Source organism: Perna viridis, chromosome 7, assembly GCF_037379345.1.
Source record: "Perna viridis isolate PV_CMFRI_1.1 ecotype Kerala chromosome 7, ASM3737934v1, whole genome shotgun sequence".
Classification (NCBI taxonomy): Eukaryota; Metazoa; Mollusca; class Bivalvia; order Mytilida; family Mytilidae; genus Perna; species Perna viridis.
Genome location: NC_142451.1, coordinates 37971834 through 37980854, shown reverse-complemented (window position 1 = coordinate 37980854; position 9021 = coordinate 37971834).

Sequence of the window (9021 nt, the reverse complement as noted above, 5' to 3'; positions counted from 1 at the left end):
TATTATCATTTGTTTTAACCAAGGTGAAAATATTTTTAACCCAGGTGAATGTTCTGTCGGCAATATTCGGAAGCATTGGCGAAAAATAATTAGGTCAGAGCTATCGATCTTTTTTGAAAACGTTGTTTTCACATTAATCTGTAGGTATTATCGACATTTATTACTTCAATTGCAAGTGTATATAGGTAGGTAGTGGACATCTTACATGGGTTACAAGTACAAAACAACCATTAGTAAAATACTTTTAACAATACTGCGAATTTCTGGCTAATTTCGTTTTTATTTTCTCCGTTACTGTTCATTAGAAGCCAAAACATCTATCAAAAGACAAAAACAAGACAAAATTCGAAACATTAAAATGATGCTCTCGTAAAAGAACTACATTTAATAAATACGAAGTAAAAATGTTTAAAAAAATAGCATTTGCACACTCATCCTGCTTTTTGTCAATTGATACAGTGTAACATGTCTACACCGAACGCTTAATAACGCGAAAGTCTGTCTGAAGAACTTAAAGGCCTTTTGAACCTGGGTTAATAGAAACCTGTCTTAACCGTACATGAAATCCTACAGTTCAAAACAGGGTTCAGTTTGTACAGGTTTCAATGTAGTATATAAATAAAAAAGTATTGATAAATCTAGAATAGTATATATGACAGAAAATGATGGCGCGCAGCTCTTCCCCTTATTTTCATGCCTTTTACAGTTTTTCATTACCTAGGATTATTTTTCATAATTTGACAACACTTCAGGTGTAAGCTACATTTTGTATTACTTTGAACATTTTGTTTTGTTAAAGAAAAAATATTCAGATCATTGTTCAGACTCTGTATTACAGGTTAACTTCTTCTTCTTAATGTCAGAGTGCTTTGAAGGTCATACCGGTAGGCTAAATTCGTATTGGTTACCGTTTTAAAGGCTTTTATCAACACCGTGGTTCTTTTTTTCTTAACACCAACAGTTAATATTTTGAACGACGGTTGGATCATCGTTATCAAGGAATCCAAAAAAAAAAAAAAAATAATAATAATAAAATGGAATAAAACGTGACCGCCTCAAAGCGATGTAGGATATATTTAACTTGAGCTTTTTATGTTGCATAGGATTGGTATTATCCTTTCTAAACTATTTCACGCCTTGAATACCCTTTAATCAATTTATCCCTGTGAATAGCATATCAAATTCGAATATGTTTGAACCTAGTTAACGTGAAAAGAGTTTTTAACATTTCCCACCTTGGTATCTCCATTCTTCATTTTTCGACGTTTTATGGACTGCCATTGGTTGCATTGATCATTGTTTATGACGCAGGAAGTTACAAATATATTGTATAACTCCTCAGGAGATATAGTAGCTAGATGTATGTGTGAAAATGAACTTCACATCAATGATAAAATACATCGGAGTTTGACCAACATTTTTTTTTGATATTCTGTACTTCTATATTTTTATAGATTCAAATTCTACTAGCGGTTCTGAAAGTACCACTATTGTTTAACATTTGTGTAGAAAGAATAGGAGGTTTCTAAGTCTACCCCCAGCTCATTTTCTTTTGCAAGAAAGAAAAAGAAAAAAATAACCCCCCACCAAAAGAAAAAAAAATACCAAAAAGATCAGTTTAACCCGGCAATCATATTTCACCCCGTAAATTATGATAGTTAATCGGATACGAGTACACATGTTCTTGTTTAATATTCATTTTTTTATAATATCAGCACAAATTGTTTACAGATAAGGAAAACACAAAGCGCAGCCGTCACAGTCGACTGTTTTTTTTAAAGAAACTGAAGTTATAAGGTCCACTGAATTTATACAATATAAGTATCCTTTGACCTTTATATAATTTAAACCTGACTTAAATGTTCTTCACATTTCTTTAAAAAAAGAAAAGAAAAAGTTAACCGAATTCGACAAGATATTTAAACAGCATTAATGAAACAGCATTCACTCATGAAACGATACTTGGAGTATGCCAAAATTTATACTCGAGTAAACCAATTGTAATTTCAATTGCAATACATATTTTTTTTGGTTTTGAACTACTTCATTTTTGAAAAAGAAAGAATACACAACCACATTTACGAACATCAATAATAAGGTACCGTATTTATAAATAAGATATTCTTAAGAATTATTATAGGTTCATCATCAAACATCTTATACATTTCTCAAAATGTCTGATTTTTGAAACAAGTATAGAACATATAGAAATCCATAAACACTTACTCCCAGAGATTTTTTATAGTACAAAACACATGACTTTCAGAAATAACCATCAAAGTGCTTGTAAGAGTAATCAAGGCAACCACGATTCTAGCGAAAATCAAAAGAAAACAATCCAGGGACAAAGACCAAACATGGCTTCTGGAACAGGGTTATGTTGCTTCAAAATATCACTACAGAAGTTTTATGGGCGTCATTATGAACTCGTGGATCGGTACGGTGTATCCATCTGCGACATGAAAACTGACTGATTTGTTTAACGTGTCATAGTTTTCCTTGAATCTTTCGTCTACCGCGGAATTTACTTTTTATGAGCAACTCGGCGGGTGTTTCTAGAAAAGCAGAGGACGCTTACCCTACCGGTGCACCTGGTCCATGCTCACAGTTTTTAGTGGAGTCCGAGTTGCTCATTTGCTTTTGTTACTTTGTATGTATGATTTTAGTTACTTTATGTTCTTTGTTGTATATGTCTGTTTTCTGGTCTTTGTCCATGGATTACATTCTTTTGATTACTGCTATAACATTGGTTCCCTTATATATATATATATATATATGCTTCACATGTGTTTCAATGAGTATCCTCTCACCAGTAACATTAGAATAAAAAATATAGGAACATTTAATCCGAAATTTATTGTATACAAAAAGTACTAAAAACCATAACTATCAAAATACGAAGTTTCATCTATTATCGAGAGGTTCTGCAAATTTTGAAATGACGTAATTTGGAAATACCGTAAGCAGTTATGTATTGATTGTTTGAACTGAAAACATAGACACACGGTAGATTTATACGAAGTTTGTTCGAATATAGCGGTTTATTATCAGTTCAGTCAAATATGAATTTAGTACAGCTCTGTCCGTCATGGGAAAAGTCTGAAATCTATTTGCTAAATTGTTGTTTTCTGTTCTGTACTGATTTTGTTAACAACATTCTCGTGAGTTAGTCAAATATCAGTATTATGCAACAAAAACATTATTTTTACTTGATTAATGGATTACAATTGTTCCCTTGATATTGAAACATAATTACATTTACTGTGCATATTATTAAAATACGCTAAAAATAGCGGTATTATGTAGCAATATGTATTATGTAGCAAAATATAATTTTTAATAGATCAATGGAAAACATTGCTTTGTTCTATTGATATTGAAAAAAAAATTCTGTGCATATTATTAAAATACGCTTATTTAATTGGATTATCGGCTTTACACGTGATGTTTCATGAGCCGATATACATAAGCCACGCCAGCAATTCAGTAGACTACTTTTATTGATCTGTGTATTGCTTATTTACAATGTATATCTAAAATAAAATAGTAATAGAATAAGAAAAAGATATGAAATGTAGTTAAACGAATTGAATGTTTAATTTTTAAAAAAAAATTTCTTGGGGTGTAAAAGCGTTGACATGTCACATACTGTGGGCGTGGTGCGCTTTTACACGCAGATAAAACATCAAAATAAAACATGTAGACTATTCTTAAATGGAATATTAAATGTTCGTGACAAACAAAGCTGTCTCTTCCAACAACACAAAAGGTTGGTTTATAAAGACCCAATGTTTCAGTTGAATTATCATGGGATGATGACCCAGCATAAATATTTAAAGAGTATAAAATAGGATCATTTCGAAAATTTTGTACATTGTAATATTTTATAGTGACACTTTTATGTCTTGTTAATTAGAAAGAAAGTGTTTTGCTGTCGTTGTCAATTTAGAATCCTGCCAATGAACTAGTTTTAATAGATGTAGGGTAATAACAAAGTATCCGAAATCTTAATTGCGTTTTTGTCATAATTAGGGTACACACAATTTGCACGTTAATGTTCCACTTATAAGGAATAATACAGTGCATACATTAAGGTACTAAATAAGAAAATAAATTTAAACAAATTCGAGCATTATCATGCAATAAATCATAAATATTGTCCTAAATGTCAGTAGATAATACTTTCAGAGTATTATTTATTTGATTTACACAAAATATACCATAAAACCAACAAGAAGGAACGAAATCTCTAATTTTATTTTAAGTTTAACGACAAGGTAAAATAATTAAAATTGAAATAAATTTTATGCACACTGATTGGAATGCTGATAAAGGAAACAAATATGAAAGGATAATTGCAAAAATCGACATTTTTCTAGCATTAACATTAAAATATTTCTCCTGAGTAAAAGATGCAAGCTAATAATAAAATACAATAGCGTGACATGGAATACTTTATCGAGGTAGACAGGACACATAGAAGTCGTTCTAAAATTATATTTATAAAAAGATTTATTAAACATATCACTGGACATATATTTATAGGAACTTAACTTTATTTTAGAACCAAATGACTAAATACAACAGTAACACTTTTACAAATGTTTGTTGTGTTAAATATCATACGTCTTGTGCAAATCAGAATCAGTTCATAACTCAATCAAAATATGCCATTTTAAAGACAACACACTCAAGTAGAATAAAAAAAAAATTTCTGGAAACAAGACAAACAGAAGACTCATATTCTTTCATGCTGTACTTTAACACATTTGCTTGTGCTTCAGGGTATAGAGAATACTGTGAAATATCCTCTGTGGAGATCAATATATCTTAATCACTTAATGTGATTTTGACCGTCTAAAATAGTCACGGTACACTTTCAGATTACCATTTGCATATCACTGACCTTTAAGGAGATAGACACGGGATAATGATCATAACTCTTGAAGTCAGTGATAATATATATTTTTTGTAAAACAACATGTGTTTCTTTAATAATTTGTTTTGGCATGATTTCTTCATATATGATCATCTTCCTTTTATAAAAAAAAAACAATTTTACTTCATCACATTCGTACCAAACTCTACTATATACCTTTATTCTCACTTCACTACACTCTCCTTACCAAACGAAACTTGACACTCATGTTTCAGAACCTACCTCCTCATTATACAGAAATGTGGCCATCATTTTGGATATTGGTCTCCACATACTCTTTAAACCACTTTGTGTTAAAGATCAAGATGAAGAAAAACGATCATTTCCCTCACTAATATTGTCATCAAATGTGTTGAAGAAAATCAATTTGGCTAACATCCTCCATCACAAAAACGTCACGAACAAAATTCCGCCATATTTCAGACAAATCAATACTGATGATTTTATAACCCTACACTTCTACTAAACAACATTTTTGTCTGCAAAACGCACTACATTCAATGTTTATAAACGAAGGAAGACATATAAAATAATACCAGTTTTAGGACATAAACTGCTACCATAATCTCCGAAGAAGAGATGGTAGCAAACCATAAACCCGCGCTATCTTCTTTTGGTCCCTCTACTTAAGACGATGAATAGAATATTTTCTAACGCCCATGCACGGGATTCCAAAATTCACAAGATTCCACACAAACAACGCTAAATAACTGGATCTGCAAAATGTACCACCAAACCTCTTTCAAAATTTTTAACTATTTTCACAACTGTTAAGAGGGTCTCCAGTCCTACTACGACACTTGTTAACGTTACTCCCGTATTGGTATTGGTTCAATGTGGATCCTGAAAAATTCAAAAGACAATCTGGAAACCCTCATTTCTACATAATTATCCGAATATAATAGCGTTAAAACCTACGATTTTCAACCCTTTATACTTCTATTCCCCATACTTAGTTACAATTCCGATTAACAATATCATCGTTAGTACTTCAGAAAAGATGGTACGCCCAGATACAGATACGTAGTACTTGGTAGAAATTCTTTATACTTTGTGAAAAATGATTCCAAATATACCAAAGATGTTTCAAAATGCTGGAATTTGTAATCGACAACATATATGTTCAGTGTGGTAACGCGTTTTTTAACAAACGTTCGGCATTCCACTGGGAACAAATTGTTCTAATCTACTCGCTGACCTATTCATTCACTCTAATGGTCTGACTGTATAGCTGATCTGATTAAAAGAAAGAAACATCGTTTAGTCAGATCCTTTGTTCTCTGTTTCCACTTATATAGATGACGTATTATCGTTACACAATCCTAGTTTTTTACATTGCATCTACCCCAAAGAACTTGGTGTAAAGAATACTACAGACACTGCAAAGTAGGCCTCATATCTTGCCTTACGCTTAGAGATCGATGGAAAACTAACGACCAAACTATACGACAAACGCGAAGACTTTTTCTTCCGTATTTTCGGCTTTCCTTCCCACTATAACAAAATCCGTTCAACCCCCAAAGTTTTCATATCACAACTTATAGGCTATACCAGAGCTTGCTGTAACTACGCGGACTTTTTTGTACTGTACAAGACTTCTTACAATTAGGTTTTTGGAACAGGGTTATTTTGAAACAAGATTGCAGCCATCACTACAGATGTTTTATTTTCGTCATCATGAATCTGTGAATCGTTACGGTGTATCCCAATCGAATTACAATTAGACCTATCATTTGTTATATTCAGTCACTGCATGAAGGATCTAACAACACTCCATTCCATCTACTAAATGAAAACCGATTAGTTCATCGGGTCAAAGTTTTACTTTCCTCTATCGTCTATCCCGAACATGACATTTTATGAGCAACTTTGCGGTTGTTTCTAGCAGTGCAATGAAGCTTACCCTACCAGTGCTCTTGGTTCATGCTCCGAGTTTTTAGTGGAGCTGCTCATTTACTTTTGTTTCTTTGTACGTATTATTTTGGTAATTTCATGTTCTTCGCTGTGTGTCTGTTTTCCGTGTCTGATCTTTGTTCCTAGATTTTTTTCTTTTGATTTCCGCTATAATCTTGTTCTTTTGATTACTATTTCATATGTTTTATTTGTAGCAGATACTATCTTTGAATAATATGTTAAAATTTTGCAGTGATAGATCACAGTACTTGTAATATTTAAAAAAGATTCATTTTGGCATTTGGTTCTCGTTCAAAACCCACCATCACCCCGTCGACTCCCATTCTTCATATGTATATGTTACAATGCAAATTGGAATCCAGTAGGATCCGGAATCCCCCTAGGACAAATCATAATTCTAATTTGCACTGGTTAAAATCAAGAGTAAATTGGAACTCTAAGTTTCTTGCAGAAATAAGAATTCTAATTTGACGTAGGAGGATTCCGGATCCTACTGGAAACTAATTTGCCATATACATATGAAGAATGGGGGAGGGTCGATGGTGGTGGAATTTGAAAGAAAGCGTCGACAGTTTGCCAAAATATATGATGACGTCAAACGTATATGATACCTAATTTTACGCAAGTTCCGACATCTATGAATATTTCCGGATTAAAACTTCTATTTACCTTCATTTTGCGTCATTCGGCCATATGAGTGTGAGATAAACTCGCTCAATGCCAAACAAAATATATTTTTTAACTCTTCTTTTAAGGCTATGTCAATCAATTGCATTACATAGGTTGAAATACAAGAGGACAATCTGCTCTCAGAAACCTAACAACAAGCTAAACGTGAATACTTTTACTAGAAATCGGTGCTCAGTTGTATTGTCTTGAAAATCGCCTAAAATGGGGATGAATATCCGGATGAAAAAATATAAACATATTAAGATGAGAACGATAACGGATTTCCGTATGATATTAAACTAAACACAAGATATTGTCACTTATATAAAATCGGTTTATCTATTCCCTGAAACTCGCCATTTTTATCTCAATATTCTTGCACATAATGGGAAAACGTTCAATGAAATGAAAATAAGATAACATCTAAACATTATTGTTGTTGCCTATGTCTTGTTACTATGTTTTTTCATTCCATTTCAATTTCTGATAAAATTAAAGAAGAAAATATAGTAGAAGATAACAATTTTCGTTAAAAAACTACAGGATAAAATCGCTTGAAAGCAGAGGCACAGAGGAAACATAAATGGTTCCGACTACCGTCTATATTCCTCAAAAACCATGACTTCTAATTAATTCGATAATTTCATTAAAAAATCGTATTTTTATCCCCACGTGCAAAACTGGGCGTTTATAGTGATAGGAGTGCTTGTCCTTTCTTTCAGCATACCGAAATTAACAACATTTATTTAATGATTAACATCTTTATACTTCCGTTATTTCTTCTGTTACAACGAAGGATTCCCATTTTGTCTCCATCCATACTCCTACACTACTGATGAGAATTAAATCAATCTTTCTCAGACTATTTGTAAATAAGTCCAAATGCACAAAAATATCTTTTACATTTTGATTATTTTTAAATTTGGGTGATATACATAATATAATAAAGGCTTCTTTATTTAAGAATATGGGGATTCGGTGATACCAATTTCTTTCCCGTCACTTCCCCTTTACTACCGAATGGAGCTTAATGAAACTGTTACAGAATCTTTATTACATATTTCAATTGTGCACCTTAAATTTTAGGGTTTGGTCTAAGTAAATTTTAAGGTTTCACATAGACAAATAAGGAATTTCCCTGATATGTAACTTCTTCTTCATCACTTAATACAATTTTTTAAAACTATTACAGATTTCCACCCCGGAACACAGTATTTTAGACTTTGATCCTAATCCCATTGAATGTAAAAAAGCATATTATTGAATAGGGAGTCGTTAGTGCCAATTTAGTGAGCATTGATCCCAGTCTTTTTTCAACTTTTGCAAGTTTCGAGTCTCATTTATTGAAAATAGCACAACAGAAATGCATTACACAAACACCTATCAGATACTGGACTAAGATACAAGGACAAAATAGGCGTGGTAGGAACCATCCCTGTCCCCTGTACATGTATGTTACAGTGCATTAAATGTTCATAGATCAAATCATAATCTTAATT